The sequence below is a fragment of the Microcaecilia unicolor genome, chromosome 1, assembly GCF_901765095.1.
Source record: "Microcaecilia unicolor chromosome 1, aMicUni1.1, whole genome shotgun sequence".
Classification (NCBI taxonomy): Eukaryota; Metazoa; Chordata; class Amphibia; order Gymnophiona; family Siphonopidae; genus Microcaecilia; species Microcaecilia unicolor.
Genome location: NC_044031.1, coordinates 398,089,458 through 398,101,461, shown reverse-complemented (window position 1 = coordinate 398,101,461; position 12,004 = coordinate 398,089,458).

Sequence of the window (12,004 nt, the reverse complement as noted above, 5' to 3'; positions counted from 1 at the left end):
ACTTACACATATAGGCAAATTACCACCCCCCCCCCCCCCCCCCACCACCATTCTCCTAATTCTATAATCCTGCCTGGCAAAGATTATGCTTAACGTGAAAAAATGTGTGCGCAGGTTATAGAATACCTACAGGTTTGCACATAACATAATTGACTAATTGGCTGCTAATAAGCACTATCAACCAGTTATTAATCATAATTGGTGGTAATTGGCACTTATTTGCATTCATGCAATTGAACTTAGTTGGTATTCTGTAACTTTAGCATGCAAATTCTATAACATGCAACTGCAAGGGGGTATGGGCATGGGTAGGTCAGGGGTGTGCCTAACACACACTGGAAATTCAATAATTAGTGCCAAAACATAGGCATTGAAAAATTCAGCGTTATGCACTGTTCTATAAATGGTGCTTGCCTTATATAGAAGAGCATTTAGGCCCAGACATGCCTACACCTAAGATTGGTGCGGTTAAGCAGTATTCTGTAATTCCATACATGGCTTTTTGGAACCCGCCTGACACGTTTCCTTTTGAGGTACGTGTCATGGGAGGTAGGCGCCGTGTCATTTAGAATACCATGCATCCAGATGCGCAAGCAAATTTTAATGAGTGCCAGTTACTGGTGATTCAGAGCTCATTATCCAATTTATTTGGGCGCTCATCTCAGAAGCCTGTCCAGAGTTGGGCTTGCAACTTTGGACATCATATATAGAATCTGGGGGTAAGGTTCTAGAATTCTGTCAGTTACACACATAGACGCAAGCATTGATGCCAGTCTGTGACATCATGGCATAAGTACTCATGCATAAAGTTAGACGTTTAAATGCAGGCTTGAACTAGTATCTATAATGGTAATTTTGTGCATAATTGCCGATATAAATTTCATGCTTAACGTGCAGCATCCTAGCACCTAACCTTTAGTGACCTATAGAGAATTACCCCCTATAAGAATAGTTAATATGTTTAGTTTACAGAACTTCATTCAGATATTCAGTAACATATCAACATGTCAGAAAGTTACCAAGATAACTTTAGGACAGCCTTTCTGGTGACCAGACTGAATATCGGAGCTGAAGGATACAGTTTATTATCACCCTAGGAATGCCTCCTGCCCTATTGCCTGGACAAAAAATACTTGCTAATTGGGGCTTGCGGGGGGTGGGGGCAGGGTTGCTAAAAATTAACCCTGAATTCTTGTCAGACTAGCTTCCAAGTTTTGGAATATTAACATCAATGGAGTCCTTTTACTAAGGTGTGCCAAAAAATGGTCAGCGCTGGTCCATTTGTCAGCATGCCTGCAAAAAAGGACTCTCTTTTTTTTTTTTTTGACCGAAAATAGAAATGCGGCAAAATAAAAATTGGCGCGCATCCATTTTGGGCCCGAGACCTTACCGTCACCCATTGACCTAATGGTAGTCTCATTCATTAACCGGGTGGTAATGGTCTAAGCGTGTACAATGCCGATTACCACCCAGTTAGCGCCACGTACCGGAAATATTTCGGTGCGCTTAGTGGACGCATGTAAAAAATGAAATTACTGCCCGGGCCACATAGTAGCCAGGTGGTAGTTCAAAACCGATGCACATAGGATACACATTCATGCCTACGCAGCTTAGCAAAAGGGCCCCTAAGTTCCCACATCCAAGACATCTCTATGCTCATGCAAAATATTTCCTTGAGATTTGGTTATAAGGGATATGTATAAATGTGTCTTTCAAATGGTTGGGGTTTCGCTTCTTCCTAAGTAAAGTGGTAGGGTAGCTGTCTTAGTCCTCTTTTAAAGGTAATAAATAGAAATAAATCAAGACAAAGAAAATAAAATAAGATGATACCTTTTTTTATTGGATTCAATGTATTTTTTTTCTGATCCGAAGAGGGGTTACCTTCGAAAGCTCATCAAAACAATGTATTTAGTCTAATAAAAAAAAAGATATCCTCTTATTTTATTTTTTTCTCTTGTTTTATTTCTATTTATTACTTTTTCCTGTGGAACCAGGATGCTCAATTTGTAATGAGCTCTGTTTCCCCTCTTTGCAAGTAGTTATATGAACTAATTTTTGCTTGTATGTGACCTCGTATAAAATATTGACCAGTGTAAAAGTACATATGATGACAAGATGTTGCATAATTTGCTGGTAAGTATGTATGGGGAGGAATTTGGGTGCAGTACTGACAGAGCTCACAAGTATGCACTTAGATTATATAATACACTAATTTACACATGCCCATGAATAATCAAGGTGCATACATTTACATCTGACTGAGATCATCTGCAAGATAGGTGGAACTTTTTCCACTTATGTGTCTATAACATAGTTTCTGTAGGCACCAATTTATCTCTTCTGAAACCAGGTGCTAGGATTGAAAACACACATGATGAGATTGTATATATCAAGCCTAAAAAAATCATCGAAATAGACCTAGGGATAGAATTAGCCTAAATTTCTGCTCAATTTATAGACTACACTGAGCACCTGTCTGTGTGACTAAATTTAGTCACGGGCAGTTACGCCATGTAAAATTTGGTGTAAATGCCGACACCTAAATTATGCATGGCCCGGGTGTATTCTATAACATGTATAGATTTTAGAAATGCCCATGCCCTGCCCATTCCATGCCCGTGGCCAAACCCCCTTTTCAACTTAGCGACTTAGAATTTACATGCAGCACATTATAGACTATGCTCAGACAGTTCTGCATGTAAATTTTAATTAGTGCCAATTAGTGTCAATTGCTTAAGTGGCAATTATCAGTGCTAATTGGCTTGTTAACTAATTAAGTTGCATGGGCAAATCCAGGATATGACTGGATTTGCGCATGCAACTTAAGTCATGTTACACAGAATCTGGGGGATGGGGGCAATTCTATAACTTGGTGCCTCAAGATGCTGCACACTGAGGCCCCAATGTACAAAACATACCAGGGCAGAAACATGTGATTTAGACTGGTTTAAGCTGGTTTAGCGAGCACGGTATTCTGTGAGACATGCACAAAGGGGTTCTGCAGGCTCTTTTCTGTCTGTGGTGGCAGCCAACGGGAATCACATACAAATCTATGCAAGTGAGCTGATTGGTATTTAAATGTGCATTCCAAGGGATGCACAGTCGTTTACGAGCAATGCATTTAAAGAAATGCCTACTTTTAATGGGGGAATTCTAATTGAAGATCAGGAGCTGTGGTAGCATGATGGCAGCATCCTGGCTGCATATATTTTTTTCTTGTAAGATACAAAATTAGAATAAATTATTTATTCTCCTTGATGTTTGTTCTTCCACCTCTGCCGTCAGTGACTGGGATGGCGGTTCTTGTAGCAGAGAGGCCAGGCAGGGAGGAAATGTGCATGGGTGTCCCGTTTTGGAAGCTCGTTAGTGGACGGCTCTGGCTTCTCCTGGCTCCGGCTTCTCCTGGCTCAATGCAGGGGATGGAAAAAGAAGCATAAACACTGCTGTAGGAAACTAGGGAAAGCATCGAGGTGGTGTGGAATTATGGGTGCAAGCTGTGGAAATGGCTCCAGGGGCTGCAGCAGGCACACATACAGGTCAGTGGTGCGTAAGGGAGTCTGGAGGCTGGGGCAGACAGTGCCCGGGAGCTCTAGGTTGTCAGTGGCACATGGTGGTCCAGCTCTTGGGTGCAGAGTAGTCAGGGTTGTTTCTTGTCACGAGCTCTTCAGTCAGTACTTTCATTTGCTTCCCCTCCATCCTTTGAAACCAGCTCTTTTGGAGGGGGGAGGAGGTTAATCAGATATTTGTAATGACAAAATGACAATACACATCGCTTTCATCCATTCAGCTTGTATGAAAGCTGTGTGTAGTTAAACTGTTCTTGGCATGTGCATAGCAGCCACACTTACCAATTGACTGCTATGGGCATGGCCTGGTGCATTTCCCTACCAAGTCCATGCAGCTTATTTGCATGTGATTTGTTTGAAGAATGATGTGCTACTTCCATCTTGGTAATTTTTTACTGAGGTGGAAAAAGCAAGCGCTTCTTTCTGGGGACTTGTGTATCGGGGCCCTGGGTGTGAATTCTAAAGCATAATTTTGGTGCCAAGATCATATTATAGATTCCTAGCGTAAGTTGACATCGACTTGCTTACATTTTACCCACTTATATCAGGTTTATGGTCATCAGCTGGCATGCCCGAGTGTGCCATGCAGTGCCTGCAATTTATAGTATTCTGGTAGGCACATGTATAAATAGGAGGCAGAGAAACAGAGAAATATAGAAAAATGAAGTCAAATTAATATCATGTGGCCTATCCAGTCTGCACATCCATACTCTCCCTCAGAGATCCCATGTACCTTTCCCAAGATTTCTTGAATTCAGAAACAGGCTTCATCTCTACCGGGAGGCCATTTCACCCATGTCCCACCCACAAGCATGCCCCCATGTATTTTTATGCTACAGAACATAGAGCTTAGAGTATTTGCTTGTGAAAATGCCAATTAATATGCCACTTATTCACACAAGGTGTGAGTAACTGCACATGCCCCTTTGTTTAAAAAAAGAAAAGAACTTTGCTGTTTCCTTTGACAAAGATGTTTAAATATAACCCATGCCTAGAGTGAGATTTCTGTCCTAAAGAATCTCATGCTCAAACCAAGGAGTTACCACCAGACAGAAGCCATTAAAATACCTCTCAACAGGTAGCCACTAATGACTTTGTATTCACTGCCAATCCTCAAGGGTGCCAATAGGTCAGTTTGTCATGATATCCCTAATGAATGTGCATGGGAGAGATTTGCATGTCCAGTTCCTCCATTGTATTAAAAAGTCTCCAATGCATATTCATTAGAGGTATTCTAAATGCCTGCGCTGTTGGAGGCCCTTGAGGTCTGGATTGCTGACCAAAGCCCTAATATGTTATAATTACAAGATCTCCCTTAAGAAGAGGAGTGTGGTAGCTGTGTTAGTCCACTCTTAAGGTTATCAATAGAAATCAAACAAAATAAAACATGGAAAAGAAAATAAGATGATACATTTTTTTATTGGACATAACTTAATACATTTCTGGATTAGCTTTCGAAGGTTGCCCTTCAAGATCTCCCTTGTAACTTTTATATTTGTATAATTTAATCTATATCACTAGAGGGCACCAACACCTCAATGTATGGGATAAAAGGGGATTATGTAACAAAATATGGTAACAAAATACAGTCCAGAATGAGAGAAAACATTGCTGATAAAGTGAATAATAAGGTTGCATTTGGAAGACTGAATTTAACAAAAATACAAATATTGAGCATAGCAGTCAGTGTACATACTGATGATTTCAGAAACATCTCAGCAACACTCAGCTTGTGAGTTTGTGGACATTTAAAGCAGTGGCTTTCAAGTCAAATTTCAAAAGGCCCTCAAACTGCTCTGGAATTCAGGGTCACCAAAATATGCAAATTAGCATATGTCAATATTCAAAGACTTATCCTGCATTTAAACATATTAGAAAGACTTATTTATTTTTATTTATTTATTCATGCTTGTATCCCACAATTATCCAAAAACGAGTTTCTGTTCAATGTGGCTTACATTTAACATATACCTTTTGCTGCTGACTGCACACATTAACTCCCAGGCTCCATATATGACAACTAAAGTTGTGCATACAATTTTGGCCATACAGACAAATTGTGTGTGCAATTTAATTATGTAACAAGCCAATCAGTGCTGATAATTAGCCAATTACAAGCAATTATTGGCACAAATTAGCACTAATTAGAATTTATGTTCACAACTTTCTAAGCTTAAACAGGTGCGCTTAAATTCTAATGCACGGATCACAAAATGGGCATGGCCAAGGGAGGGGCATAAGCAAGTCGTGGGCATTCCTAAAATGTATGCGCACTGTAACAGAATATGCGCCATCTGCCCTTAACTTAGGCATTGGCTTTTAAACCAGGTTTTACTTGGTGTAAATGGTTATGCCTAAATTTTGGTCACAGGGACTGGCACTACGTGTATCCTATAAATTGAACCTAACTTTAGGCAAGGTTTATAGAATAGCACTGAGAGTGGTTTTTTTCGGTGTTGATTTTTGTTAGGTGCTATTTATAGAATTTGGTCTGAAATGGAATTTCAATTGGCTACCATTTGTAAAAATATCAATGCTAAGTGCTGGCAGATAAATGTACAAAATCAGGTGCAAATCGGAAATATTCTGAAGATGTGACAAAACCTTCCACACACACACACACAGATAAGTCAAATTTTTACTAGCACAGAAGAAGCAAGCAAGCAGAAGACACATATATGTCCATATTTAGACCTGCTATTAAGAGTTTCAAGCAGTGAGCTTTTCAAAATATAAAGAGAACTTGTGTTGCTTAACATTTACTGCTGTTGTACCTGAGTGGAACAAGTTAACGTGATTTGGTTGCTCTTTCAGAAAGAACAAAGACTAGGGGATATGTCATGAAGTTAGCAAGACATTTGAAACATATTTAACACATAATTAAGATCTGGAATTTGTTGACAGAGGTTGTGGTAAAATCAGCTAGTAAAGATTAGTTTAAAAAGGATTTGGAAAACATCCTTCATTAAAGTAGACTTGGGAAAAACTGCTGTTTATCCCTGGAGGTAAGCAGCATGGAATCCAGGTATATTTTGGGATCCTGCCAGGCACTTGTGACCTAGATTCACCACTATTGGAAACAAAATACTGAGCTTGATGGTCTGACCCAGAAGAGCAATTGTTGTTTCTTATGCTTTCTTGTCATACTTTCCTCTAGACCATTTCTAGCATTTTTATATTGTTATTGAGATATGGACTCCAAAATATAACTCAGCTTGAGCTACTACTGAAAAAGGTGTGCACAAATTGCTACTATATAAATAAATAAAATTGAGCACCCAGGGGGTCAATATTCAGCCAGTGGGGGGTGCGCAAAATGTGTTATTCTTGGATATTCAATTTCAAGTCATGTCCAGGCTTCAGCATTGAATATCTGGTTTATATGGAGCCGGCTCGTGCATAGTCAGTTAAGTCGATATTTAGGACTTAAGTGGCTGTGGGTTAGCGCATAAAAATGTGATTTATGTGATTACCCTGGCCGGTTAAGAGCTGAATATCAGCATTTAACCAGCCAATTGCTGACTCTACCCCCAAAATAGTCAGTTTTCATTTAGGTGCTAACTGCTAATTTTCAGCAGCAATAATCAGTTAAGGGCCACTAAAAAATTGGCAGATAGCTCCAAAACAAGTAATTTAACTAGTCAGCGGCTGGTTAAATCATTTCAAATATCTACCAGACAGTATTCTAGATGAGGCCTCACCACAACCTGGGGCATTGCCATGTTTGTTTCTTTTTTTCCATACTGGTTATGTTCCTCTCTATGCAGCCTATCCTTCTGGCTTTGACCACCACCTTAGCACATTGATTTGCTTTCATGAGCTCATCGCAGTATTTAAGATCTCTCTTCTGCTCTGTGCACAGACTTTGCATTAAAATTTAACTAGTTATTCACTGCTGGGGTACAATTTCTCGTTCGGTTTTTATTTATATTGTTGAATACTACCTAAAAAAAACAGTATATTCTAAAAAACCTCCTAGTGTATAATATGTGTTTATTTTTCTATTGCTATTGTGCTCAGTGATACGGGAAACTGGCTGGACCCACTCACAGTAGTGAACTGTGATTATTCCCTTTCTGACATCATCGCACCCCTACCTCCACCTTCTCTTAATTGTCTTAATTGCTATGCTATGGTTGAATCTAAGTTGTTGAATTATAAATATCAACCAGGTGTAATAAGCGACACTTATCTTGGTATAGGGTGAACTCAGAGAAAGTTTTTTGATTGGTCCGTTCGGAATCCCAACTCCAATAGTTATTGATTAGACTGTAGCTTGTAACAACTGCGGCTCTGGTGCACAACCTTGCTTATCCTTCCTGTTCCCTAAATGCAAGCATGTTTCACATGTATGCGTCCTCAGGGGAGCGGAGTGCTATAACAGATATAACCAACAGTTTGATTATTTTTTGGAGTATCACATCTATCTCCTCACATCACGTACACTTATGCATTAATCTTATAAAACATATCATTCAATGTATATTACAAAATCTCACGGCTCACCTTCAGTGGGAGCTGTACAGTCTCAACCTCCAACCAACCAGAACGCCGGTGCATGCGTGGTATTCATCCCTCTATCTGCATCTGCTTTTAAATAGTTGTCAGGGGGGTGTGTCTAAACCCACCAATCTATCTCCTTATTGAGAACCCGTGGTTCCACTGTCCTCCATTGGTAGATGAATCGCTTTTCCATTTGCAGTAATTTGGATACTACATCTCCTGAAAAACCATCCGGTAATTTCTGAAGTACTATAAATAATAGATTCTTTTCCTGATGCCCCGCCTCTGCCCAATGGGTGACTAATGGTGTATCCTTTTTCTGATTTCTTATGTTGCTAAGATGTTCCGCAATACGATCCTTGATGCGCCGCTTAGTTTGTCCTATGTACCATTTTGAACATGGGCATCGGATGCCATATATGACCCTTCTGGATTCACAGTCAGTGTTATTGTGGAGTGTATATCTTTTTCCTGTGACTGGGTGTGTGACTTCAGACGTGCACCACGCATAGCGGCAGAATACACATCCATGGCACTTATTATTATTATTATGTTATTATTATGTTCATCTGTCCAATTTAGATTGTAAGCTCTGTTGAGCAGGGACTGTCTTTTTCATGTTAATTTGTACAGCGCTGCGTAAGTCTAGTAGCGCTATAGAAATGTTTAGTAGTAGTAGTAGTTATTATGTTCCCCTATAGTTACTGCTTCATTATTCTCCCTCCTGTTGTTGAACAGTTCACCTAAGTTCCTGGATCTTTTATAAGCAAAACAGAGATCTGAAGAAACATTGTGCAATTTCATCAACAGCCAATGTCGTTGAATGATTCTTTTGATGTGGTTAGTGCGATTGGAGAAAGATAAAACACACACCATGCGTCTTTGTGAATTTTGTACACGAGAATGGGGCTGTAATAACCACTGGCGGTGTGCATTCCTAGCTCTCTTATGTGCCATTTTCAATGTTTTCTCTGGATACCCTCGTTTTCTTAATCTTTGATATAGATCTGCTGCATGTGTCTCAAATGATCGTTCGTCCCAGGGATGGTATGTACTGTTTCTTTCACATCCTTGGGGGGTGGGAGGGGGTCAGTGACCACTGGGGGAATAAGGGATGGTTCATTTAGGGCACCTTTTTGTACCATAGTCATTATAAAAACAAGTCTAGAATAAAACATTTAGCTTGTAGCCCCAGATGTTTTTGTTTTGCTCCATTATAGCGGAAAAATGTCCAAGTGTTATGAACGCCCTGACACACCCCCTGGTGATTTGGATGCACTGCCGATGACCTACATATCAAAACGTTTAAATAATGAGCTTCAAAAATACCAATTTGAATGTTTTGGCAAGAAAAACATCCAAATACTGCTTTATGACACTTTCAGCGCTGATCTCTAGGCGCGCTATATAGAATCTGGGAGTAAGTGTTAATATTCAGCAGAGATAACCGGCTGCCTCATTGTGAATATTAGTGTTTAGCCAGCTAAGCGATATTTAACCAGCCAGGAGCCAATCCTGACGTGTTAAATGATGCTGAATATCGGGCCTAGTGTTCTTATGTTGAGTGGGTGTATGGAGCTGGCCCCCTGGGAACTAAATAGAATAGTGTCACCTTATTTTTGATTAGGGGCTATCCTCTGTTATTTCGCGTGATGCCCAGATGCCAGGTCTCACTTCAGCAGCAACTCCTATCAATGGAGATGGTGGCGGGTAATATTATTAGAGCAGTGTGGAAAAGGTGACATCACTGGAAAGGCTACAATGGGGGGATCAGAAGTGGCGGGCTTGATGGCCCCCATGAGGGAACTTTTCTGAATCTGTGTGGGGGGGGGGGGAGGGAGGAGAGTTTCTCTGTATATTTTATTGTTTTTCTACTTTTGTATAGAAAAGTGAGCTGAAAGTCTGTACCAATTGCAAGTTTCCATCTAATAAAAAGATTTCCAGGTAGGCCCAGGGGAGTCTATGGGAATAGGAATGGGAGATGAGAGCTCACGCCAGGACTAACATTGTCTTCAGGTGGGGGGAGGAAGATGATCAAGACCTGGGGGAGGGAGAGATCCGAGGGGCTGAGGCACTTATTTTATCTTCTGCGACTCCCAGCCGACATCCAGCTGGGGCTCACATAAGTGTCTTTTGTGGGTCCTGACAGAATACCAGCCGAGACACGATAAGCTCCAGTGGCCAGCTTATTTTAAACTAGCCTCGCATATTCAGTGCCGTACCTGGATATAGTCCGGCACTGAATATTTGGGGCTAATTCTGCCCATGGCAGTCAGTGTTAAAAAAATGCTGACTGCTGTGGGCCAAATATTGTCTGAAATATATATACAATATACTCAACAACTATTGCACTTATATTTATCTTTATTACATCAATTAATCTCATAAACTAAACAATTGTTGTCTAAAATCCCCATATATCTATCATTCATTCAATCATTCACTCTGAATTCAAATCTAATCTCGAAAAATTTTTTTTACCAACTCTATAACATCAGAATTCCTGGAGTCAAAGTTACATTTATAGTCTTTTAACAAATTGTACTCTCATCATTAACAACACTGGTGTGAAACTTTGTTAATTGCTCTGTCAGTCAAAGCACTTTTTCTTCTTTGCGATCGTATCTGAACTGATGCAGGCTCTCTGTGGCCGTGTGAAAATCAATCCATTGATAAAGTCAATTACCCACCACAGCAGGTTTAAAACAAAGCTTTACAGTCCATCGTAAACCATGATTGATTTACTAAGTGCAATAATACTGAATGACAGCAGTTCCATTCACCGTAACTCCACTCTTCACGGGACTAATGTTGAATCTTTTCCTAGAACTTCAAAACTGCTTCACAGAAGCTGTCTTCTCTTTTGTTAACTAAAACAATTGTACTCAGACAGACCCTACACGATCGTGTTTCACAAGATTTGCGTCTTCAGGGGTCGATAATCTAAGTAAACAACAATAATACCATACATTTATATTACACAAAAATTATTTCAACCCTTTTAAAACCCAATATTGTATACTCTTACCGGCTGTACAAGTAGCCAAACATTCAGCAATCCTGGATGTGCTGGTGGCAACGCCTAAAAAGACGCCCACACATGCACATACCAAGGCTTCAGGGAGACTGAGTTTAAATACCCTAGCTCAAATTTACTGATCCTGGACCTGCCGGTGGCCACGCCTCCAAAGACGCCCACACATATGCATGCCAGAACTTCAAAAGAAACTGAATTAGAATAACCTCTCACAAATTTAACCATTCTACTTCTTTGTTTAAGAATCGTAACACAATACTGCATTATCGCAGCCATCACCCTTCTGGCTTAAAAAATAGTATACCTTCGAGTCAATTGCTACGAGTTCGCAGGTTGTGTAGTTCTCGTGAAGAATACACCCATCAAGCCTTTCAGATGATCTCACGTTTTCAATGCAGAGGTTATCCCGATAGAATTTTAAAGAAAGCGGCTAAGAGAGCGTTTAATAATTATAATGAATGGCGTCCATCTTGTGACAACCAAAAGAATAGATCTGTAAAAAACGATCCGTTGACTTGTGTGTTACCTTATACTAAATCATCCAGCCAAATCATACAAATTATGAAACATCACTGGTCTATATTAGGTATTCATAAAGTTTTTCAACAGTTCCCTCGTTTTGCATTTTCACGAGGTAGAAATTTAGGTGAACAACTGGCAAGTCGCAACAATGCCTGTAATGTAATACATGGGGATTCGGGCCATGTGAGTTGCAATCGGTGTGTATATTGTAGTTATGCTATGCAAGTTAAGGAAGTGCATGTTCCTCATTCACAGAAAATATACCGTTTGCAGGCTCACACTGATTGCAATACGGCTAATTGTGTGTATGGTATAAAATGTCCTTGCGAATTATGGTATATTGGGTTAACTACTAAGAAGATTAAAATTAGGATAG